The sequence below is a fragment of the Scylla paramamosain genome, chromosome 17 (genome assembly GCF_035594125.1).
Source record: "Scylla paramamosain isolate STU-SP2022 chromosome 17, ASM3559412v1, whole genome shotgun sequence".
Taxonomy (NCBI): Eukaryota; Metazoa; Arthropoda; class Malacostraca; order Decapoda; family Portunidae; genus Scylla; species Scylla paramamosain.
The window spans coordinates 9715001-9741721 of NC_087167.1; the positions used below are offsets into that span (position 1 = coordinate 9715001).

At 43.7% G+C, this 26721-nt stretch overlaps 1 protein-coding gene across 2 annotated transcripts in view; it reads left to right on the plus strand.

The window, feature by feature from the left end:
* LOC135108449 (gamma-2-syntrophin-like) overlaps positions 1-26721 on the plus strand; it is a 114035-nt gene that overhangs the window by 1278 nt on the left and 86036 nt on the right. The gene's annotated exons all lie outside the window — the stretch shown is intronic.

A 26721-nucleotide genomic window follows, 5' to 3' on the forward strand; every position in this document is an offset into this window, starting at 1 on the left:
ACTTTCTGTCAGAGATATTCATGCTTGGAATAAGGTGTACCATTTCCTTAACTTTTTCTGTTCTCAGCTGCAGCACAATCATTTTCTCTGTTATTAGTGTTCTCTTTTGTCACAATAATATGACTTACCGAGGGCTTAAGGTAACGACTGCCAAGTTATGAGAGCTCCTGACAAGATGAGAAGGAATCATTCTGCACAGAAACACAGCTCGGTGACTCCTGTCTTTAGGTTTAGAATTTATCAAGTACTTATTTTCATTGCAAATTTTTACTAATTTTCATGTTTTTTTTTTCCTTTCCAGGTGAGTACCTCCTGTGCGGGTTGCTGCAGAGACTGTTAGTTGTGGTGAGTGTTCCAGATGTGTGTGTGTGTGTATGGTGTGTCACATTACGTAGCATTATACGGTATCTTATCTAATTGATTTTGCTTTATTTATTTATTTTTTTCTTTTGCGAGGTCCACAACCGAGGCTGAAAATTTTCCTCAAAAACTAACTCCCTCCGGCGTCCTCTCCCACTGGAATGTAAATGTTTATTGAATTGCTTTTTTTTTTCTTTCCAACAACCCCTTGGAATTTTGCAAGTGACACTACACGCTCTCTCTCTCTCTCTCTCTCTCTCTCTCTCTCTCTCTCTCTCTCTCTCTCTCTCTCTCTCTCTCTCTCTCTCTCTCTCTCTCTCTCTCTCTCTCTCTCTCTCTCTCTCTCTCTCTCTCTTCATTTTTTGGATTTCTGTCAGAGCTGAGAAGCCATGCAGTTCTCTTCTTCAGTACCAGTACCTGCGATGATGCGAGCTGACACAAATTTATAATCCATTTTGCAGGTCGTGAATTATTGATGGCAGACTGTAATCCCTGGTACCTTTTTACTACAATAACATTATATACACCCCATCTGGCAAAGGAGCGACCAACGTCCTTGCGGTGCGACAGTAAATAACATTCAAGGGAGAGAACCACAGAAAGAAGAATAATACACGCAGAAATCAAGGTGTTTATGTGGACTGCTCGCCCCTAGACTTCCTTTGCCATTATCGGCTTTAGAGGCAGCCCGGCGTTAAGTCTGTAGATGTGAGGGATGACTGATAAAGTGTGTTGGCATGAGAGAGAGAGAGAGAGAGAGAGAGAGAGAGAGAGAGAGAGAGAGAGAGAGAGAGAGAGAGAGAGAGAGAGAGAGAGAGAGAGGGTAGGGGGTAAACAAATGATAATAAACAATGTGAAAATGGAAGGATTATGAGATTTGAGAGATCGACAATATATTTCTGCGGTCAAGGACAATGTAAAGTTAAAGGGGATGGAAATGAAGAGGAAAACGCTGAAGACGATGACGATAATAATGATGATGAGGAGGAAGAGGAAGAGGAAGAGGAAGAGGAAGAGGAGGAGGACGACGAGCAGGAAGAAGAGGAAAATTTAAGTTGATTTCTTCATATTCTCACAATATTAATAATTTATAAAGTTTAAGTACTGCATATTACAAAGTTGCTACATTCATTTAACAAAACACACACACACACACACACACACAGACACACACACACACACACACACACACACACACACACACACACACACACACACACACACACACACACCAGGGAACAAAACAGGCAAGTCCCTTAATTAAGTGGCGGGTCCTCGGTGGCTCGCTTGATACATTCATTAGAGAAACTTGAGCAGAGTTCACAAGTGTCACTCTATTTTCTTCCTGTTGCGACTTTATACCACCTTTTCTCTTTCCCTTGTTCTCTCTCCACCGTCTGAACCCTCTCCTTCCTGCTCCACACCCTTCGCTTCCTCCTCTCCCCTTCCCGTCCCCAGCCCCGCAGCCCCAGACTTCTCAGGTCCTGCCAAAGTTGGACGGAGGAGGGTGGCTGCGGGAGGCTGCCTGTCAAGCTGCTTCGTGCGTGCCTCTTCAACCGAGTCCTCTGTGTGTTTGCCGCCAAGTTTTCTTTGATGGTGGTGATGGTGGTGGTAGTGGTGTGTTTTTGTATGTCATGAGATATAATTAGTTAAAGGAGAAGTTAGGCATGCGATGTTTTCTATTATAATTGGTGGATATGGTCTTTTGTTTGGTGATGAAGGTGTGTGTGTGTGTGTGTGTGTGTGTGTGTGTGTGTGTGTGTGTGTGTGTGTGTGTGTGTGTGTGTGTGTTATCATATTCCTTTAATGTTGAGTCGTCTCTCTCATAGTTAGTTGTCAGTTAGTGAATTTTCACGTAAAAGTTTTATTTACTTATTTATTATTATTATCATTTTTCATATAGCAACGGCTGTGATGTAAGTGCTGATTTCTTGTAGTTATTAAGAGTCACCTGCCTCGTAGGTAATGGGAGGCGCTTTTCAAGAGTGCATTGCTTTCATTTTTAGCGAAGTATAGTGAACATAAGATACGTTTGTAGAATGGCGACTACCTTATGTAAGGCACCTGTAACCTTTTATGAGTATTTCTACCACCTTCCCTTATTCATCACTCTCTCCCTTTCTACCTCACTCCTTTCCTCCTTCCCCTATTCCCTCGCCGTCCCTCCATTTTTCCATTCCTTTCTGCCTCACTCTCTCCCTCCTTCCCTTCTTCTCCCTTAGTTTCTGCTCGTTTTTTCTCTTTCCTCCTCCTCCACTGTCCCTTCATCCATCCATCTCCCTCTAACTTTCTGGATCACTTCTTTTTCCTTCCTTTCTTGCCTCGCCGTCCGTTCATCCATGTCTTCCTTCATTTCTGTCTTACTTTTCTCCTTCACACATCCCTCCCTTTCTGCCCCCCTTTTTTTTTCTTTCCTTCCTCTCTGTTCCTCCATATAGCCATTTCCCTCCCTCTTTCTTTTTTTCTTGCAAAGCAATTTTTTTTTCTGCCCAACGTCTGTTATTATTGTTTCATTCATCTATGTATTCCTTACGTCTTTTTCTCTACTATATAATTCCTTTCCTCTTGCCTTGCTTTCCTGGCGTCAAGGCAACACAACACAACCCAACCCAACACAACACAACACAACACAACCCAACACAACACACACAACGCCTGCGTCGCTCCGCCACTTCGTGTTTCCAGCATTGGAGACTCGTCGAAAATTATTACAGACTATGGCATTTCTTGACAACTTTCCTCACTCGTCCTTCGCTCTTCCTTGGCTGACACATTCCACCTTGTAGATTCTTCAGGCGACTTCTTATCATGTATCTCTCGGAATTTCATTTAAAATTCCATCACTGTCGGTCGTCCTGCCAAGAAATTCTAACTCCATAATACTAAAACACTATTATCCTCTCCTCTGAAAACGCTCCCTGCACCGGAAACTAAACTTCCTTTCTTAAAATGATCATGAAAGGAGATTCAGCCAAGAAAATAATTTCAGAATTGACAAAATTTGGATCGCACGAAGATTGCAAGTTCCTCCAAATTCCAAAATTGGTGATTGTCTTTCTCGGATCTTGCCGCCTTGACGCTCGGGGCCGCAATACGTCTTACTTGGATTGTGGCGGTGCAGGCGGCGGGAAGGAGGCTGCTGGGCTCAGGCCTCGCTGGGGACAGGGGCGTCTGGGGCGGCGGGGAGAGGAGGGAGGGATGGTAAGGGACACAGGACATTAGGATAGTGGTGGAGAGGGTGAAGGGGGGTAGGGGAAAGGTGTTAGGGCTGGATACCAATACAGACAACACAGCTTCAGTTACACCATCCTCCTCCTCCTCCTTTTCCTCCTCCTCCTCCTCCTCCTCCTCCTCCTCCTCCTCCTCCTCCTCCTCCTCCTCCTCCTCCTCAACCTTTGATCTGAAAACGAAAAGACAAGATGTCATGGAGCATTTTCAAGAACAGTAATGTGATAAAAATTGTTAATTATAATGATGATGATGATGATGATGATGATGATGATGATGATGATGATGATGGTGAGGATGATGACAGCAGCAATGGTATTAACAATAATAATAATAACAATAATAATAATAATAATAATAATAATAATAATAATAATAATAATAATAATAATAATAGTTTTATACTTTTGTGTATTCCCAGGGTGTTGACAAGACCGTTTCTGGTCTCTTTTACACACACACACACACACACACACACACACACACACACACACACACACACACACACACACACACACACACACACACCATTGTGAATCTTCTTGTAAGAATATTATGGCAACTTTCATGGGGACCAGTTATGTATGTGTATGTATTATATGGCGCTTTCCAAGAAATTATCTTATTATGTTGTGTTTAAGGTTTTCAGTGTTGCAAAGAAAAAGAGCCGTCGCCGGGCAATTTACGGTGTAGAGTTTATTTATTGCTCCGGCAGCGCGCGCACCGTGACCGCGGTGCTAAACAACGGCGGCTGTCACCCCGCCAGGGCCGCCTGCTGCTTGTGTTGAAATAGTTATTATAATATGAAACCATATGAAACCACCAACACTTGCCTATTCGTGGAAAAAATCTAGATAAGTATAATGAAAATAATACGAAACAAAATTAAAGGATGTAATCAAAATGCAGCCAACACCAGTGTGTCTTGTCAGTGTTTCCGTGACCGAATCTCGCTGGAATCATAAGGACTAGCTGTGTGATGGACGACACAACCAAGTCCGGGCAGAAAATGTTTGTGAGGACCTTTTCTCTTTACCTTTCATGTCCCTTTGAGGAATAAGGCAATATACGTGCCTATATGGACGACTACCTGAAAGATGACTCGATCTAAATAGACATGAAAATTCATTCAGTAGCGAGCTTCGTATCTCTCTCTCTCTGCAGGAGAAGATACACGGGAAGGTTGAGGCAGCAAGTGTTCCGTACCTTGATGAGGCTGACAGCCTTCAGGGAAAAGAAATAACTGAGACACTTTTGTTCAGATAAAAGGTTGTCAAGGAAGCGTTCTGTGTTCCAGTGAAGTGGTCTATCCTTGTAACCAATGTATCGCTAAGAAGTTAGAACACTTGGTCAATCTTATCAATCAAAGCTTCACTAGTCGGTAATATAATATAAATAGTGAACACCAGTAGGATGCATAATTTTCCTAACAGATAACATGTGAAGCGTTAGAATAACGGAGAGGATGAAATGAGGCAGAGAAGAGAGAAATAGGAGCAAAGATAAAGTGAGAGGCTTTTTGGGAGTGGCTCGGTACAGACGTGTAGCTTTTGTTCTGCAGCGAGCGTGTGATACTGCCGCCGCTGTTGATGATGGTGATGACGATAATGATGATGAGGATGATGCTTTGATGTCATGCAGTATATTATTATTATTTATATATATATATATATATATATATATATATATATATATATATATATATATATATATATATATATATATATATATATATATATATATAACACAACCTAAATAGAGGTTTATATGTTAAGTGCTACATTGCAAATACATGATCGTTCCTTTTTTTTTCTCTCTCCCAAGCTGTTTAACTCCGCGGCAAAACAAGTGAGGTAAGAAATAAAGAAGAAAACATAACTGGAAATAAATCTAAGAGACGCGCCGTACCCAATCCTGGTCTTGCTTTCCACTCGTCCCCAGCATCTCTCGTCTGTGCTGAGGTGTTTTTGTGCAGCGTGAATAAAAACTCTTGAATAAGCAATAAGCAGCCATTGAAATATTCATAGACACATCCAGAATAAATATTTAAGGTTATTATGCTGAAATTTTATTACTTTTTTTTTTAACCATGAGACACTAATAAGCATAATTAATTATCATATGAGGCAATTGTTTATCCCGTAAGCACAACACACACACACACACACACACACACACACACACACACACACACACACACACACACACACAGGAAATGTAAAACGCTGAATTTACCAATAGTCAAATAAAAAGCACACCACTAAAAGCGTGGCAAAAAATATTGATACCAATAAAAAGGCGCGTCATCGGAGCAGCTCGAGAGAGGCTTTGCAAAGAGCGCCGTAAACCTCATTGCAGAGAGAGAGAGAGAGAGAGAGAGAGAGAGAGAGAGAGAGAGAGAGAGAGAGAGAGAGAGAGAGAGCGGAAAAACGGGAGCACGCGAACACATCTTTATTGTATACTATGAATACGTAACATCATTACACGGGAAACACAATCCCTCTGTCTCTCAATTCCTACATAATACTTTCTCTCTCTCTCTCTCTCTCTCTCTCTCTCTCTCTCTCTCTCTCTCTCTCTCTCTCTCTCTCTCTCTCTCTGCCCCTATTAAAGCCGTCAGGGCGCTAACCACTGACCCACATCACGGAGTTCAAGGTCACGCTGGATAACGATAACATGGTGCCTGAGAGGGAACACTATCTTGCCGTCCCTTCCTCGTGCCGCCTGGACACCCGCCACCCCCGGACACGACCAATAAACGCCCTGGCACGGAATGTTAGACATGTTCGGTATTGCCTTGTATCGTGTGTGCGTCGTAGTATCGGGATGGAAGGGATGGACTGGTGTACGAGTGGAGAGATGGAGGTTTGAGGGTTAGAGGGAAGGGAGGCGCGAGTATGAAAAGGTGGTGCAAACAAATAGGTCGGCGAATCTTCTTGACTTGGGGTTGCCTAGTTGCGGGTTGTGGTGGCGGAGGGGTAGCCATGGTAACGCTAAACCCACACCGCTGTCTTAACCATTCCACTTCCGCGTGTGTGTGTGTGTGTGTGTGTGTGTGTGTGTGTGATGTTTTGTCAATATTATGTATCTATCACTCTGTTTCTCAGTTTGTCTTTTCTTTGTTTTAATCTCTCTCTCTCTCTCTCTCTCTCTCTCTCTCTCTCTCTCTCTCTCTCTCTCTCTCTCTCTCTCTCTCTCTCTCTCTAGTAAGGCGTTAAAATAAAAAGCAGTAAGAGCGAAGCAAAACAACACTCCAGGCATCTTGTTTTCCGATCAGGCGGCTAACCTTCAACTCCTCGTCCCCTAAAAGACAATGCGTTGTTCGGGACTTGTTTTCCGCGGAGCATATCACTTTGTCCTGTCTCCCTTAAGGCATAAGAAGTAGTCCTACCTATAGTTTTTTGTTAAGAATAGTTCTATGTCAAAGTGTAATAGGTAAAAGAAGGCGAGGTTTAATGAAAGGTACGTTTACTGGTTGGTTTAAGCTGACCATCGGTACCATGGGTGATATTCTTTAACCCTTTAGTGTCTGATTTCCGTTAATACAAACAGATGTTACTGCAAGTTAGTGGAGCCTTTTAAAGATTTTTTTTTAATGATTGCAGTGATAGCTTTAACAAGAATTCTGAATCATCAAAGGGAAACACCAATGAGAGCCTGATTATTCATTTCATTAGTCTAACCTAACCTAACCTAACCTATTCAAACCTGAGCAATCACCTTTAAAGGCTAACCTAACTTAACCTAACCTAACCTATCCTGACCAATTACCTCAATAGGCTAACTTAACGTAACCTAATTTAACCTAACATGACTAATCACCTCTATAACCTTCGAAAATAGTCTCAACAAGAGAACATAGCTTTTACGGGCCACACTCGCCGATTTAACCGAGAAAAGAAGTAAATGAGTCAAGATTTTATCACTCTTGAAATACGGGCGCGTGTAAACAGAAAGGAGAAAAACCTACTCAAATAAGGACACGTTACCGTTTAGTTTGAGCGCCTTTTAGTCCCCTCAACCAGTGAATGCGATGAAATACGAGGATATGGAGAGCACCTAAAATGTTAAACGATCACGGCAAAGGGGAAAATAGACTCGTTGTGGGTATCGACCGCTCATTCCGTGGCGTGGCCTTTAAAACGTAGAGGGAATGCACAGTTTGCCTCGTCTACGTACTGGAATGAAGTTCAGTGTCACTCACCACCACGCGGAGAGATTGTACACGGACAACACCCTTTTATTTATTTTTTTCCTTTTTTTTTTTTTTTGAGCAGCGATGTTACGGGTGCGTGAAAAAGGGGTGAGAGAGTTACCGTGGCCGTGCCGTGCAATACAATTAACGCGTTCGAAAGCCACTTTACCTGCTACCTGAGCGGTGCAGGTGTCCCATAAAAGCTGTCCGTAGCACTCAGGTAACGAGATTTGCAAACAGATCAACTTGAAGCACACCAGGCGATCATTCTCTCTCTCTCTCTCTCTCTCTCTCTCTCTCTCTCTCTCTCTCTCTCTCTCTCTCTCTCTCTCTCTCTCTGTAATCCACTTTTCTCCCCTCTCCCTTCCTTCTTTCATCCTCTTTCACGCCTCCTCGTTTTCGTTCTGCACGCTCTCATCTGCGAATCGTTTACTCATACACATCCCTACATCCTTCTGCTCGTCTCCGTGGTCTTTCTATCACCATCTACCAATGTTATTTTTTTCTATACGCTTCATATTCACCAATGTCCACATTTCCCTCCTCCTGTTCCCCGTCCTCCTCCCCCTCCTCGACCTCCTCATTCTAATACCAGACCTTGTCATTCTCGTCCTCCTCCTGTGTCCCCATGTTCTCCCTCCTCCTCCTCCTCCTCTTCCTGCTCCTCCATAATGCATGCTGCCGGTCTCCACGTTCCTGTTCCAACACACAACCAACCATTGAAACGTTTTGTGTGACTGTTGACACTGCAAGAGCGTAGTAGTCCCGCCTGGCTGGTGTGTAGGATAGAGAAACTAGGAGGCAGCATAAAAAGGAACCCAGCCACATGTAGGGAAGCGTGAAGATAACGTAGGTATTGTAGTAGTGGAAGGAAAGAATTAACTGCGTGTTGTGTATCGCTTGAGGGATGTAGATTGTGTTAGTGGGAGGTTTAACATGAGCAAGGAAGGGAAGTGAAAAGGGGATGTGGATGGGATGTGTCTTGTAATGTGGAGTGTGATGGAATATGTATGTAGTGTGATGTGTGGAGGGATGCGATGTGGTGCTGGGTTATGAGCTGCTATGTGCGATCTTGCGGTGTTATGTAGTGGATGAAAGCGGAGAACAAGAGAGAGAGAGAGAGAGATTAATAATAAAATACGTATGGACAATGTACGTAGCTCGACAGCAGCACACAGCTCTTTCTTCCTCAATTTTGTGGCAGCACCAGTGTGTGTGTGTGTCTGTGTGTCTGTGTGTGTGTGTGTGTGTGTGTGTGTGGGCGGGCGACAGAGGGGACACTACTCTTACTGGGTACACAAACACACACACACACACACACACACACACACACACACACACACACACACACACACACACACACACACACACACACACACACACACACACTACAACAGGTCGCTGAGGCAAAACTAACTGTGAAAGGAGGAAGAGGAGCTTAAGTCAGAGAGAGAGAGAGAGAGAGAGAGAGAGAGAGAGAGAGAGAGAGAGAGAGAGAGAGAGAGCAGGAGACAAGGTGAAGGACATGGAGGGAGGAAGTTCGCGGAATCTTGGTTATCTGCGTAAGACAGCTGTGGTGGTGATGGTGGTGGTGGTGGTGGTGGTGGTGGTGGTGGTTCATGTTGTTATTCCTCTCTCTCTCTCTCTCTCTCTCTCTCTCTCTCTCTCTCTCTCTCTCTCTCTCTCTCTCTCTCTCTCTCTCTCTCTCTCTCTCTCTCTCTCTCTCTCTCTCTCTCTCTCTCTCTCTCTCTCTCTCTCTCTCTCTCTCTCTCTCTCTCTCTCTCTCTCTCTCTCTCTCTCTCTCTCTCTGCTTTTAACTTCCAACTTGATTCCGCACGTAAATCTTCTTAAGTCTGCTTGTTTTTTTCTTCCCTCGTATCAGTTTCAAATCTTCTTAGACTTTCGCTTCGCTTGTTCTGTTTGATATTTTACGTTTTTTTTATTTTTTTTATACGCCGAGTTTTATTCATTACAGTCAGTGGTTGCGTTGTATACAATCTTTTTTAGCATTTCGGTCGGTTCTTGTCACTTATTCTGCGTTTTTTCTTCATATTTTTCTTTCATATCCATTGGAGAATCAATTTCACACATTTTCTTCTACTTCATGATTTTCGTTCTCTCATGCATTTCTTTTTATTATTTTCCATGTTCCCACTTTTTTTCCTTATGCATTTTCTTCTTTTCATTCTTTTTTTCATAAATGTTCCTTTTGGTAGTACTTTTCAAACTTTTGACTCTTTTGCATGTACATTTTTTACATTTTTTTTTTCGTCATCCTAGCCTTTTGATGATATGTTCCTTAACTTTACCAATACAACACACTACTCGTACTATAGAATTTTCATATCACTATACCTACTCGTCATTCTGTCCTGTTCATATCACTTTCCACACCTTCATCCTCCTCTACTCCTCCACTTTCTCATCCCGTCTTCTTTACCAATCAGCCGTCTTGAGAGTATTTTCCATACAGCTACCCACTCCTGCTACTACCAATCCTCACCGCTCTCCCCTCAGGCTTCCTTATCACGCCCCTCACCTCGTCGTGGCCCTCGTCACCTGAGAAGCAGAATCAGCAGCACCAGGAATGTAAAAGTGTGTTGTCCCTCTGCGCCTCCCACACAGCACCAGACAAACATTTTCCGTCTTGTTTCTGTTGTCCCATTTTGTTTGCGGCTCAGAGGTAATCAGCTTATTTCTCCAGGCAGGAAAGGGCGCGACACATTCCTTCTCTCATCTCATTCTTGAAATCTCTTAAATATGCATGTGTTTTTTTTTTCTTTTTTTCTCCCTCTCTTCCTTCTTGTTGCCTTCCCAGCGTCTGAAGAGTGAATGGAAAGGGAATTGACAGACACAGACAGACAGACAGATATGTATACAGACAGACAGACAGACAGGAAGAAGTTGACATAAAAGAAGAGGTGAGAAGTGGATTTAATTCTATGTTGATTTTATTTTTATGCCGTCAGTCTTTTACGTGTCGTCTTATACTCTCTCTCTCTCTCTCTCTCTCTCTCTCTCTCTCTCTCTCTCTCTCTCTCTCTCTCTCTCTCTCTCTCTCTCTCTCTCTCTCTCTCTCTCTCTCTCTCTCTCTCTCTCTCTCTCTCTCTCTCTCTCTCTCTCTCTCTCATAGTACAGACATAGAAGGTAGCAGAGGAGGAGGAGAAGGAGGAGAAGGAGGAGGAAGAAGAGGAGGAAGAGGAGGAGGAGGAGAAGGAGGAGGAGGAGAAAAGAAAGAGATCTAAAGCGGATGTTGGAAAACGAAGAGGAGAATGACAAATGAAGAGAAGGCAGAGAGGGAAGGGAATGAAGATCAGAAGGGAGAGAGAGAGAGAGAGAGAGAGAGAGAGAGAGAGAGAGAGAGAGAGAGAGAGAGAGAGAGAGAGAGTAAAATTCTATCATATTCATTCAGTTATACACAATCTCTCTCTCTCTCTCTCTCTCTCTCTCTCTCTCTCTCTCTCTCTCTCTCTCTCTCTCTCTCTCTCTCTCTCTCTCTCTCAGGTAAAAGATTTGCTCATTAACAGTCCTTCGTTGTATCTGAGTTGATTAAAAAATATTATCAACTCTTTTTTTACTTTCTTTTGCGCTCATCTCCTTCCCTCTCTCCATCTTCTCCTCCTTCCCACTATGCTCTGTTTTTTTCTTTTTCTGTAGGTAATAATTTTCTTCCTTTTTATCATTCCTCCCTTCTCTCCTATTCTTTCATTCATTTATCTCCTTCGGGCTTCTTCTGATACGCACTTCATCACCTATTGTGCTCCCACTGAAGTGCCTCTTTCTTTCTCTCCCTCTGTCCCTGCTGCGTGTTCAAGTACGAGAGAGAGAGAGAGAGAGAGAGAGAGAGAGAGAGAGAGAGAGAGAGAGAGAGAGAGAGAGAGAGAGAGAGAGAGAGAGAGAGAGAGAGAGAGAGCATTAAACATATCCAAATTAGTGTGATAAAGTTTTACGAACCCTGGCGCACTTTTTTTTTCCTCGCCCTCTCTCCATCTCTGTCTCTCCTCCTCTTCTCTCCTCCTCTTCTCTCCTTCTCCTGCACCTCGTCTCGTCTTGTATTCGCCGTCACGCCCTAAGATACACCTCAGCATTCTGATCAAGGTCGTTATTGCCCGGGATGGTTTGAGAGGACAGGTGTTGGGGGTCGTGGTAGTGGTGGCGGGGCAGGAACCAGATGTGTATGGACGTGGATGAGGCGGGGCGTGTGGAATAGCAAGGTGGAACGTGATGTGGGTGATGAGGGTGAGTACTGTGAGGTGCTGCAAAGTGGTGGTGGTGGTCGTGGTGGCGCGAGGGGCGTTACCCGAGTGAGGTCTTGTCGAGAAGTATAAGTGAAATGAAGGAAGAAACAAATTGACACGTGTAGGAAGGCGAGAAGTTAAGAAAAAAATCTGATTAGGCTCCTGAGTGAGTGAGTGAGTGGGTGAGTGAGTGAGTGGGAGGGTGAGTGTAGGAGGAAGTTATATCACGCTGGGATTTTACACTTGCACTCTCTCTTCCCAGCTAACAAAGTGACAGGAAGACCAACCGTGTGGAGGTGTCGCCGCCCACACGCCCTCGCATCCGAGTCTGGGCTCTTTGTTGAATTTGTAAATAAAGAAATGTAAATTGTGGAAACTTCTCGTCACAAAACGTGATGTGGCGTTGATTTTTTTCTTTGTCTCTCTGTGTGTGTCTTTTCGTTTACCTCTTTCTGTCTATTTGTCATAACTGTGTGTAAGAGTGTGTGTGTGTGTGTGTGTGTGTGTGTGTGTGTGTGTGTGTGTGTGTGTGTGTGTGTGTAATTCAGTCTCGGTCTTGAGGATCACGTGCTGAATTCGTGATCTCTAGTTATCATCCTTCCGGGCAGAGCTTAGAGATCTCATAATCCGATCTCAGGGTGAGGCCACACCACGCCACGTCCTCCTGCTCATAAATGAAAATCTTTACCAACCTTAGCGACCCGAACGCCTTATCCTGCCAGGTGACAGGCAAGGGCGTTTACCAACCTAGAACCAACTAGCTGTGTGTGTGTGTGTGTGTGTGTGTGTGTGTGTGTGTGTGTGTGTGTGTGTGTGTGTGTGTGTGTGTGTGTGTGTGTGTGTGTGTGTGTGTCCTAGAGGCAATTATTGGTATTCATTTCTGTACTCATCGTTTTCTGTGCGAGGCAGCTCACTCCTGCCAGACATATATAGGATAGAACAAGAAATAATGGGTTCAAGCTTGAAAAATTTATGTTTAAGAAAGAGATAGGAAGGAATTGGTTCTCAAATAGAGTGGCAGATGGGTGGAACGGACTTAGTAATCAGGTTGTTAGTCCTCAGTCATTAGAGAATTTTGAGAGAAGATTAGGCAGATTTATGGATAGGGATTATGAGTGGAAATTGGTAGATATATTTCGTACAGGGACTGCCACATGTAGGCCTCATGGCTTCTTGCAGCTTCCCTTATTTTCTTATGTTCTTATGTTCTTATATTTATTGTGTGTCGTCTCTTAACGTGCGGTATTTGTGAAAAGTTGTGTGTGTGGTTTCATGAGGAATGACTTCAGGTTCAACTTTCACACTGTCTTTTTGGCACCATTACTACGAGTATTATTCCACATACATAACTTTATAATTGCAGGTACTTATTTTTTCATATGATAGATATGATCAATATATCAATATTGGTGCTCGTGGACTACCAGGCATCAACTCACAGGACCTGCAGTTGAACCACAGTGAGGGTTTTCTTGTGTTTGTTGTACAAATTGTTGCTTCAGTGTATATACAGTCAGCGACACACAATCAGCAAAGCACGTCATTGGCAGACTGCAAGCCGCCCTCCAAAATTATAATAACGAGAAAGGAACCAACGGAACTCAGCTGACACGGTGTAGCACAGCCACACCCACACGGGCAGCGATACGTGAGCCAGCCGCCCACATTCGCCACTCCAGTCTATTAAGAAAAAAAAAAAAAAAAAAAACTGATGTCCGTGGCCGGGTATGTGAGAGCCGTGTGGAACCGTGGGCGAGGGTGTGGAAACTGCAAGACCGAGGAAGAGCTACGCAGATGGAAAACAGTCATTGTGAGCGCCCCTGGCCCACACGACTCTCATACCCACGCTCACGGCTCGGGACTGTTTCCAATCTGCCTGCTCCACTGCCTTCTGGCTGGATGAAGATCCTATTAAGTTGACCGCTATCTAAAATAGTATTAGCATTAAAAACAATGTTATTGTTAAAGAAATAGTGATTGGTATTACAGTTACGTGAAAATGATGAGATGTACTCTGTACGGTTATTTGAAATACTACTCTTCACTTGTAGCGATGACATTCTCTGCTTGCTGATACAAGCCGACACAAATACATGACGCATACTCGTCACCCATCAAGGCAATATTACAATTCTTGCTCCCTAACATGTATGTGTGTGTGTGTGTGTGTGTGTGTGTGTGTGTGTGTGTGTGTGCCATGTAGATAGATGACTGTGGGCGCAGTGCTGGTCTGCCTCCCTGCCGAAATAGTATTGTGACCATAATGAAGGAAACGTTTGGTCGTTTCCGTGTTCGCGAATCACGTTGAGAGAGATGTGTGTGGTGCAAACTTTCCGAGTTGAAATTTTTACGCCTCTCTCTCGCTACATTTTCATGGTCAGCTCTGCATATCTTTGTGGCGGAGGGACATTTGTGACTGGCGCGCCGCCTCCTCTCTGGCGCCCCTCCTGGAGGAAAAATTCTTAACTGTCCACTTGTTACTGAAATATATTTGAGCAGACACAAAGGATTGAGTTTCCCGGGGCTTCCACTGTTTTAATTAGGTGGACGATCCTCCGGGACGAGTCTAGAAAACACATGGAAATGGGATTGTGTGCCGGACGGCTGTGTGTGTGCCGCCGGCCGTGGACGGCGTAGGCGGAGACTGAAGCGGTGGTGGTTGTGGTAGTGGTGGTGGGCGTGAGGGTCTGGATGTTTGATGAGTTCTGGCTGTTGTTTCCGGTCATGTTATTCAAGTTATATAATTCTCATAATTTAATTTTGTATTCCTGAAGCTTTATTTTAATAGTTTAATTGCTCTCTCTCTCTCTCTCTCTCTCTCTCTCTCTCTCTCTCTCTCTCTCTCTCTCTCTCTCTCTCTCTCTCTCTCTCTCTCTCTCTCTCTCTCTCTCTCTCTCTCTCTCTCTCTCTCTCTCTCTCAATACGATTAATTAAGCACACTCTTTTAAAGCCTTTTGAGCTCACAATAAAAGGCTTGCCGTGTGACGCAGTGTAATCCCGTTACCGTTGTGGACATTTTGCCTTTGTCATTGCAACTGGAAAAAAAAACGTTATCGAAGAAAATGATGTACGGGAAAAGTTTAACCCTATTTTTTTGGCAAGCCGCTTTTATTTGATTTATCTTTTTATGGCTATTTGTTTTAACACAATTGGATTACCAATTATCTGGGAAACTTGTTACTAATATTTTGATAATTGGCTTAACGCGCGCCTGGGCACACTCACGTACATGCTCACAAATGTGCACACTCATATCCTTCCTCCCCCTAACTCACACACACACACACACACACACACACACACACACACACACACACACACACACACACACACACTGAAAGGCTTGGTAACAAATCGTGAATCTGTAAAAGCAAGAATTTCCTTTTCAAACTCAACTTTACCTCAAATATTGTTATTATTGTATTTGATAAGTCTGTCGTTTTGAAATGTGTGGTGTTTTCAGCCTGACTGTTGCAACACTTACTGATGACCCACTAATTGTTATATTTTTGCGTGGGATTTGTTGAAGTTTGGGAGTGTTGATACAATCTGTTCCATCTCGTCTGTCTGACACTCCAGCGCTAAGTTTATGACAGTCAACCAGAGATGTAAAGATTGTTCTCATTGTTGTAGCTGTTATCATTATTATTATTATTATTATTATTATTATTATTATTATTATTATTATTATTATTATTATTATTATTATTATTGTCATCATCATCATCATCATCATCATCATCATCATCATCATCATCATCATCGTTAGCTTACTTATTTTTTTATTTACTTCTATTCATCATGACGCCGCTGTTGCGGGTCACGGCATGTCCTGCTCTCTGCCAGCACTGATCCTGTTCCCAAGGGATGGCGTAGTTCCGATCCTCACTCCCACCTGGAGGCCTAGTGAGTGCTTAGTTATGAGCCACACACACACACACACACACACACACACACACACACACACACACACACACACACACACACACACACACACACACACACACACACACACACGTATTGTCATTTGTTACTCTAATTCATAGTATAGAACTTGAAAACCCAAGAATTTAATCTCTAATGCAGTTGACGTTCATTTCGTGCACTGGTAGTTTTACGTCTTTTCGTAATATATAATCTCCCAAAAGTTTTCATTCATTTATTTTCAGTGAACGCCTTTTTGTAATTTGCGGTTCTTCTTTCCTAAAACAAATGATAGAGAGTTTATTCCTTTGGTGTCCTAAAAATATTATGAAGACGCGCTGCACCGAGTCTTGGGGGCGTGAGCTTCTGCCTCTTCTGGGTGCTGAAGCTGCTGGGTCGTGTTTTTAAGGTGATGAGGACACAGTACACGTGGGTTTTAACAAGGTGGCGAGGACACAGTACAAGTGGGGTCTTAACAAGGTGACGAGGACACAGTACAAGTGGGTCTTAAAGTATGAACATTTTATCCTCTAATAATTTGAGTTGCTTGATTCATTGCTTACAAAGAAAGTCGTTATTAGCCAAACTCTCGCCGCGCCGCACATTCCTTTGTGTGATGATGTATTGGTGCATTACATAAATATTTGAATAATTTCGTAATCCGTTGAAAGCAAAAGGTATAAATGCATTAAAGAAAATGGTCGTCAGATGCTTTTTTCAGCATAAAGGCTAATAGAATATTTTCATTGTATAAATAATGCTGATTAAAACCTTTTTCAAATGATTTTTTTCCTTCTGAAGGATATGAAATGAGAGGAAATGTCTTTTAGTGTTTGGTAATTACGAACATTTTAATAATATATTGGGAAAACCGAGGTACACCTTAATATTTGATGCCGTTATGAAAATGCGAGTAATTCTGGATCGGAAAGACTCCAATGAATATTTAAACAAAGAGGGTCCGACAAATGAAGGACAAGTGATGCGTGAATAATGTGAATCGTAAATAAGAGATGACGATGATGATGATGACGATGATGATGATGATGATGATGATGATGATGATGATGGTGGTGGTGGTGGTGGTGGTGTGTATATGTGTGTGTGTGTGTGTGTGTGTGTGTGTGTGTGTGTGTGTGTGTGTGTGTGTGTGTAAGGCTATGTGTAGAAAGGTTTTAAAGATGGCGGAAGGCCGGCCCTGTGTGATCATTAGGGAGAGGAAAAAAAAGTGAAACTCATCAAGACTCGCCCACCACCTAATTAGAGCTTAGCAGTAATTGCCGACATTGTAATAATCGATTGTCGCAGAAAACGGTGGAATGGCTGCCAACGAACCGGATGCGATTATATAGGTAACGCTAATTAGTGTGAAATATTTATTTGTTTTATTTTATTGAAAAATTTTAATGTCTTGAAGTCTTGATTGCCGTGGAGAATTATTCATTTTGTCTGAGCATTGAAATCCGAATATTAGTTTTGCTGCAGCTGTCATATTGTGTTACATTCCGGGTCAGTCCCGTGCGGTGGTCGCTGCGAGGAAACAATGCGTCGTATTCATGCAGCAATGTAACTACCATACCAAATGTCGCCAAGCTAGCAGGTAGAATTTCAAGTGATCTAAGGTACTGGATTTCACTGATTAGAACAACAGCATATCAGTATTGTTAGCCATGTCATGATTACAATCTCGGGAAGGGGTGGGGATTACCGGGAGGAGAATGAACGGGAGGCGATCCATGTGAAGGGAGTGTTGCTGATCAGTACCAAGCCCTGCGTGAGTGTAGTATACATATTTTACAAAACTAGACTTTCTTAATAATGTGCCCAGGGGCAGTAAACAAAGGCAACATGAAATTTTGCTCGCAAGAACTTGAAATATGATCGCCCGGACATGTGCTGCGTGGGGGAGAACAAATGCTAGTTTAACATTTACGACACAGTTACTAGTATTGTGTAGAAGCATGACCAGGAATGAAAAAGAAAATACACAATGCCTGGAAGTATGACCAAGTATTAGTGTTGCCTTGAAGCATGACCAGAAGTAAGGAGTATCAGTGTGTTCTCGGTGCAAGACCTCAGAGTAACGATTATTGATATTGACTCGTAGTATCACCAAGGACTGTTACTGGTATTGCATCGAAGCAGGGCCTAGAGTAACAAGTCCAGCATTGCCTCGAAGCGTAATCTGTTACAAGTAAGCAAGATTCACACTAGTACAGAGGACCAGAACCCTTCATATTGACCCTCACGCTGCACGTTCTCCTTCCCTTCTCTGCCTCCCCAACAGCGAGGCTTCGGCGCTGATTCATTAATCGAATGTACTGAGCCCTGTATATAAATGAGAATATTTACCTTTATTCAGTCTGTACAATTTTCACCTTGACTCTGTTTCCCTGTTTTCTCTTCATATATTAGTATACGTGCATCAATGCAAAATTTTGCAAAGTAACGGAAGATATCAGTAACGTGCATTTCCAAATGAAGGAAGAGAGGTAGTGTTGGGTGGTGAAGGGAGGCTGCGCCCTGATGCTTCCCTCCCTCCCCGCCAGGTGTGTTCCTGCACCTCACCTTCATCCTGTATTGTATAATGTTCATAATCCTTAGAAAAAAAAAAAGAACCAACGAGAAAAAAAAAATATCGAAATATGTTTTGTAAATCTTCGAGATTTATATCGAAAAATGTCGAGAGAAACTCAGAATAAAGAAAAATTCCAGTGGATGGAATATTTACCATTAGAGATGTACCCACATGTGAAGATGGATGGATAGATAGATAGATGGATAGAGAGATTGATAGATAGAGAGATTGATAGATAGATAGATAGATAGATAGATAGATAGAGAGAGAGAGAGAGAGAGAGAGAGAGAGAGAGAGAGAGAGAGAGAGAGAGAGAGAGAGAGAGAGAGAGAGACTTCATCACCACATAATACGTATATTCATAAATACGTTAGTGAGGAGACCTCGTAAAATGCCTGTTCAACTTTTAATCATATGCAAAAGCTGCTCTCGTTCATAAAACAGAAGAATGCGAGCGGCCAGTCATTTTCAGGTCTTCATCTCACAAAATTTCTATTAGTCCATCAACTTCAACATTCATGCTCCACTCTGCACCCCTCCCAGCCCAGCCCAGCCCTGCCCCGCCCACTGCCGTCCTTATACTCCTCGCCCCTTACTCTCATGCTCTCCCCGTCCTCCATCCCTTCCGTTCCCTGTTTACGCTCCGTTCCTCCCCTGCCCTGTTCCACTCAGCATGCGTAGCTTTGCCCTCCGCGACGCACCTGCTTGTTCAGAATCCCCCTTACCTCCGCCCGGACGTAGCCACCTAACCCCTGTCACTGCCCCTGCCACGCCCAAGCTCCAGGCGACCACCGAATATTGAGTGTAGAGCGACTGTCCTGCACTCTCCCTGTTTGCGTGTCTTTCAAACGTGTGTTCCTGTGCCGTCATTTCAGTGTTTCTTCCTATCTCAACATTTCTTTGCCTTATTTATTCATATTTCATAGCATATAATTCTAATTCTTTATGCTTGATTCTCCATAAATTTCGTTCCTTGCAAAAACTCGCCATGGTTATTTCCTCTATTTTCTCTATTTATATTCTTTATTTCCCTTTCCTTTCCTCAATATTCCTTCCCTTTCTTCTTGCTAGCATTAATTTGTGAGTTCAATTCCATTTATCCCTTCCTCCATCAAGCCTTTACCGCCCCTTCCCTCTCAGTGCATCTTTTTTTTACTCCCTTCCCTTCTGTCTCTCCCTCCCCTTCCTCTTCCACTTTCCTCCCTTCCCCTTATCCCAGTTACATTTGAGTTCACTGTCACTTCCCCCTCTCTCTCTCTCTCTCTCTCTCTCTCTCTCTTCGCCCTTTTCAAATTCACATTCCTCCCTATACTTTTTAGTTCCTCCTCTTCCTTCTCTCCTGTCACCCCGCCTCCTCTTCCATCCCAGCCGCCTCTACCGCCTCTCCTTCCGTCCTGTCTCCCCCTTTGCTGTCCCTCTGTGTATCCTTCCATTCCATTGCTTCCCTGGGGTCCTGACGTCTAGTATCCCCTTCCCTCGTCTCTCCTGCAGGATACCAATCCACTGTTTTCTTTCCTTTTACTCTTGTCTTCTCTTCTCTCTTTCCGTTCCTTTCTGTCCCCTTTGATTTCACTGTGGCACCCTCATCTTCCATTTATTTTTTCCCTCCCCTTTCATCCCTGCTTCTTTCCCCCGACCATTCTTCAGTTTGTTTATTGTCTTTTCTGTTCCCTTTTGTGGTCTTCTCCCTTTTCTCCTGACTCTCTCTCTCTCTCTCTCTCTCTCTCTCTCTCTCTCTCTCTCTCTCTCTCTCTCTCTCTCTCTCTCTCTCTCTCTCTCTCTCTCTCTCTCTCTCTCTCTCTCTCTCTGTGTGTGTGTGTGTGTGTGTGTGTGTGTGTGTGTGTGTGTGTGTGTGTGTGTGTGTGTGTGTGTGTGTGTGCCTTCCCGTTCCCTTTGATTTCCCTCCAGCACCTTTCCATTTTGCCCTCTCCACCCCCTTTCCTTGTCTGCTATTTTTCCTTTCTCTTCCCGTCGCTGTGTTTCCTCCCGTGCCACGCCATCAAGCTCGGCCCTCATCGCTCAGCCTAAAGTCATGGTTTGGAGCGACACAATGTCCGGGAAGGGTTTGTTACCTTGACAGCGGCCATTCCTCCCTTCCTCCTTTCCTCCTTGCTTACTGTTCTCTATTCTTCCCTACCCTCTCATCTTTCTTCCCTATCCAGGCCTTACTTTCCCGTACACCACCCTCTTCCGTCTCTCTCGTCTCTCTCTCTTCCTCTTCTCCACCTCTCTCGCCTTCTCCTTATCTCTCTGCTTGTTTTTCTTTGTTCTTTCCTTCTTCCCTTTCTTCCTGTCTTTCTCTCTCTGCCTCCTTCATTGCCTCCCCGATTCTTATTCTTCTCTCCATCCTTCCTAGCTTTCCTCTGTCTTTTCCTTCCTCATTTTCTTCCTAATTGGTTTCCTTTCTTCCTCTTTCCCAGCTTATCTCCCTGCTTGTTATCCGCCATTCCTCCTTCCCATGCTTCTTCTTTCCCTCCCTTTAAACTTTCTTTTACTCCTCCCTTCGTCTGATTCTCTTTCATTCCCTCCCTGCTTGCCTTCCTCGATTCCTTCCTCCCTTCCTCCTTCTTTCCTTCCCTCTTTGTCATTTCCTTCCTGCTTGTTAGCCGCTATTTCCTCCCTCTTTCCCTCCCTCCCTTCCTAAGATGTGCTCACTTCACCAGGTTTTCTTTATTTTTGGCGTCTCTTTCTTATCTCGAAAAAAAGATGGAACTTCTGAGGTGTTAATTATTACTATTATTATTATTATTATTATTATTATTATTATTATTATTATTATTTTGTCTCTCCGTAGTGTCTTGGAAAACTCTTTGTGCGTTTTTGTTGTGAGTCTTTTCTTCTCTCTCTTTTTTTTTTTTTTCCCCGTGTGTGTGTGCTAATCTGCGTGCTAATGTGTTGCCTGAGTCTTTCTGTTGGCGGTTCTTCTGCTTCACGTTTTCTCCTCTTTTGTTAGTTAGTCTTTTACTGCGTTGCTTAATGTTTGTGTGTGTGTGTGTGTGTGTGTGCGTGCGAGTAGTGTATTTCTTTCCCCTCTGTTAATCTTTCCCGCTGCGTCGTGTAGTTTTAGCGTTCTTTCCTTTGTTATTAATAGTTTGTGTGTACAGTGTTAGCTTCTCATCCCCCCTTCCCCCGCTGCCTTGTCCGTTCCGCTGTGTTGGTCCTCCCGCTCCGTTTGTCTTCCAGCTGATGTTGAACCTGAGCTGTTTAGAGACCGGCGGCGTGTGCTGATTGTTTTGTTGCTCTTGTATGTCGTGGCTGTGGGGTCATGGCCGGGACGAAATGGTGCTGTGGTGCTTTCCAGGCAGTAAAGGTAGGGCGCTGTGGTGGTGGTGGTGTGAGGCTGTGGCGGGACTGCGGTGAAAGCTGTGGTACTGAGGGTGCAGTTTTGTGGCACAGGTGTTGTGTTTTAGTGGTTGTAGTTGGAATGTATCACCTAGTCAGTCCAAATTGCTGTCTCGGGTTGTATGTGGGAAGTACTACTGCAGTGAAGGAAACAGGTTATTGTATTAGTGTTGGAGTAATTGAGTTTATAAAGACGATGTTGAGAAAAGGAGAGGGATGTTTCCTTTGCTGGCTGATGATGTGTGGCTGTAGAGGAACTGTAGACAAGCAGGAATGTGGTAAAAGGGTGTATTTGTATGTATTCAATGGAGTGATGCTTCAAAGGTATGCATGAATGAACGGAGCTCTGTAGTAGAAACGGAAGAGTAAAGTGTGGGGTTCATGGTAGTAATGATGGTGATGATGGTGATGATGCTAGTGATGGCGATAGTAATGGCGTAGGGCGTGCTTAAAGAGAGAGAGAGAGAGAGAGAGAGAGAGAGAGAGAGAGAGAGAGAGAGAGAGAGAGAGAGAGAGAGAGAGAGAGAGAGAGAGAGAGAGAGAGAGAGAATGTTTTATATTTAGACCGCTGCAAATAAACTATAACTGCTCACTTTGATACATAACTCCCCGTGATATGAAGCATCCAACTTTAAACACCAAAGGCAAAATTTCGACAGAAAATATTTTGAAACCTGCTCAGGAACTCTCTTCAAACAAGATTACTTTCTCACGCTCCGATCTGACGGCATAACCTGAGCACACGTTTAGCCTGCATCTCTCTCTCTCTCTCTCTCTCTCTCTCTCTCTCTCTCTCTCTCTCTCTCTCTCTCTCTCTCTCTCTCTCTCTCTACACAAGGAAGCGATTGGGCGTCCTGGGGCGTGGAGGCTGCGTGGCGTGGCGGTCGTCGTGGTGGTGCAGGGAATGGTGAAAACAGCGCCCGTCAGTCCAGCTTCTAACTTGGACCCTGATTGAATTAGTCGCCTGAGGCCTTGTGTCGTGGCTCCGGCCCCTGAAACCCGCTGCGACAGGTATACTTACGGGGAAAAGATCACTTGTACCACACACACACACACACACACACACACACACACACACACACACATATACACGAAATATTATATAACAGTATGTAACACTGAAATGTAATTCCGCAGCACAGTTCTTGGCAGAGCGAGGGTTTGTTCCCCTTTGGATATTCGTGTGAACTTTGGGGAGGAAAACTGGCATAGGGATATTGTTCACTGGAAAAGAAATGGAGTTCGAGTAACTGTGTAGAAGAAAAATGGGCAGTTTTTTTTCCCCTTTTTTCGTGTGTGTGTGTGTGTGTGTGTGTGTGTGTGTGTGTGTGTGTGTGTGTGTGTGTGTGTGTGTGTGTAATCACATGGTAATTATATTAGAATAGATTTTATTGAATGAAAGATGCGACTTCTTTAATGTTCTGTGTTGCCACATTTGCAAGTATTCCTTCCGCTATTGTGAAATTCTCCGTAAACTCAATGTCAGATTTTCTCACGGGTCTTCTCTTTCAGCGACTTCTTAATATATTGATTAATGAAGTTTATTCGCATGTGTCCTATGAGTCAAGCTCTTGATGGAAGTAAATTATAGATTACTTCCCTCTCGTGTCGGCCCTTGAGCACCGCCGTTGGGCTAGACTTGTGCAGGACTGTCAGTCAGTTTGCCTGCCGTGAAACGCGCCGCGATAACCTCCACAGCACCGGTGTTTCTGCTCGCTGACTGCTATTCTTGCTCCCGTGCTGTAGGCTCAAGGTTTCCAGCAGTGTGTGAGCAAAGTCTTGTGGCACAAAGACAATGACGGAATTAGAGTAAAACTTAATATTCTCAGTGTTTTGTACAAAATTATTTCAAAATGTCTTTTATCTTGGTATTTCTTTTTTCTGCTACATTTGCAGGAGATCCACAGATTACTACGATACACGACGCTTTGTATTGCTTATTGACACCACCGCTCAATGTGGTTTACTATGACACCTGCTATTACCAATGTTATTATTACTACTGTTATCATTACTATTACATTGTTACTGTTGGTGGTTGTGGTGGTGGTGGTGGTGGTGCTGTTGCTATTAATGTTGCTGCTGTCGTTGTTATTTTTATCGTTACTGCAGGACTTTTTTTTCTGATCCCCCACAAGGTACGATCACACGCTAATATGTTATTCAGGCCCCTCATTATCCAGCCTGGCGCACTGGTTGGATTTAGGAGGCCCATGTTAACTAGAGCATTACTGCCTGGCCCTTCCACCCACCCACCCACACACACACACACACACACACACACACACACACACACACACACACACACACACACACACACACACACACACACACACACACACACACACACACACACACACACGTAGCTCATTGTGTATATAGAGGCGTAAACAAATTGGACTGATGCAGAGAGGGAGGAAATAAAAAAGGGTGAGTGGGAAATGCATTCTCGTTTCCTCTACATATTCCCCTTTACTTTCCGCTCGTTCCTCCTCGTTTGTTTTATTCCTCACTTCTCCTCTGCTTTCATGTCGGTCCTCCATCACTCTTTTTGTTTTATTTTTTTTGTCATCCATCTCTCTCTCTCTCTCTCTCTCTCTCTCTCTCTCTCTCTCTCTCTCTCTCTCTCTCTCTCTCTCTCTCTCTCTCTCTCTCTCTCTCTCTCTCTCTCTCTCTCTCTCTTACAGGAATTCCCATATAGGACACCAGTTCCTCACCTTCCTGTTCTTTCTCTCTCTATCCATCTTCTCATCCTCTTCTTCTTTTCCTCTTTATTTTCTCCCTGTTCCTGCTCCTCGTCTTGTTCCATCCTTCCCTTGCTTTATTTTCTCTTCTCTTCCATTTCGTCTGCTCGAGTTATTTATTTAATTCTGTTTTTTGAAGTGTCAGTCTGTGGATTTTTCGTGTTTTTTTTATATTTTCTTGATCGGCGTTCGGTCTTCTTGCTTTTTCTTTCTTTTTCTCTATTTTTCCACTTAGTGTGATCCTGTCCGTCCGTCTGTCTGTCTGTCTCTGTCTGTCAGTCAGTCAGTCAGTGTCAGTTAGTCTGTTTGTCTGTCTGTCTGTCTGTCTGTCTGTGTACGTACCTGTTTTCTCAGTATGTATGTATGTAAATGTATGCATGTATGTATGTATGTATGTATGTGTGTCTTTCGTTTATTTTTCTTTCCCCCTTTCCTTTACAGTCGTATGTATGTATGTAATCTCTATGCATACCATCTGTACACGTCTTTGCCCCTTGAAAAAAAAAAGAACGCACATAATACAGGGAAGTCGTGCCCTCGAGGACGCCATAATGCTGAGAGTGAGGAGAACACGAGGCGAAGGGAGGCGGAAAAGTAGGATTCGTGGAGACTGATTACAGAGAGAGACGAAACCACAGGAGAGGAAAAAGAAAAAGTGAAAGATAAAAAGAGAGGAGAATGCATCGTGAAAACGTGATGAGAGAGAGAGAGAGAGAGAGAGAGAGAGAGAGAGAGAGAGAGAGAGAGAGAGAGAGAGAGAGAGAGAGAGAGAGAGAGAGAGAGAGAGAGAGAGAGAGAGAGAGAGAGAGAGAGAGAGGGCTATTCTCGTGTGTATTTTTTTTTTCTTTTTGGGGAAGTGGCGGGCAAGGATGGCTTGTAGGAAACACACACACACACACACACACACACACACACACACACACACACACACACACACACACACACACACACACTCGCCACGTAGGGCCCAAGAAACAAGCGCGGAAGCTTAAATATGGGTGTGACAAGGAGCAGATGGTCAGGGGCGCCTCACCTCACGTCAGGTAGATGCTTTTGGTGCCACACTAAGCCCTGCGCCTCAGTGGCCGGGATCTGGCTATGAGGTCGCTGAGGTTGGTTTATTACACTGTGGCTTTTCTCTTGCTATTTATTCTCTTCTGTTATTTATTTCAGCGATAAATATATAAAGTGGAGTTATGTGTTTTAGAAATTAATGTGAATTCTATGACTCGTTTGAAGTAAAAGTGTATTAAATATTGTTTTCTTAAATAGTTTATTGTTTTTTTCTTATTACAGTAATATATAAAGTATTCTGTTTAGTTTTCAGGAAGGGTCGTCAATATCAGAGTTGCTTTCATGTAAATGTGTATTTATTCATGGCCAAGGTAGCGAGGGAGTGATGTCAGTCTAAAGGTGAAGCACTCATAAAAGTGTTGGTAACGCCCCGCCCCGCCCCGCCCCGCACTAGCTCGGCCACGCACACGTCACCTTCAGCGCCTCCCACTGGAGTCCTGGAGCATGACCTTCGCCCGTGGCTGACGGAGGGAAAAGACAGAGGCAGTAAAGTCTCGGGAGGGCAGTAAGGCCGAGCTGGTGTCCTGAAACCTGCACGGCGTAGGTTTGAGTCTGCCAGATATTGGCAGTGTTCACGGCTCAATACTGGCAGTGTGGCGCGTGCCGGCAGACTGAGGAGTACGAGTATTTCGCCGCGTAGGCAAGACTGGTGAACACTAGGTCAAATTTTATGAAAGAATAAACTGTAAAATATCTCTTTCACTGTAGATAAAACTTTATGACTTCGCTTCAAGCAGGAAATAGCCCTGATTTTATTAGATTACAGAAGTATTGGAAGTGATTTTAGGAAACGATAAAATTCTTCCCGTCGGTGCACACACGCTGGGGCTCCGGGCTAGGACTGGGGGAGGGACTGTGGCTGAGAACGCCGGCCATGTGACGCTCAGGACGGCGGGCAAGCAGGCTGACACGCGATGGGTTGTATTGCTGTGGACGCATGATTGTGATTGTGGACGAATAAAACAAGCAAATACAATAATCTAGACATCAACGTGGATTTTGGTTCTATTTTCACATCGTCACACATCGAGCAGGGAC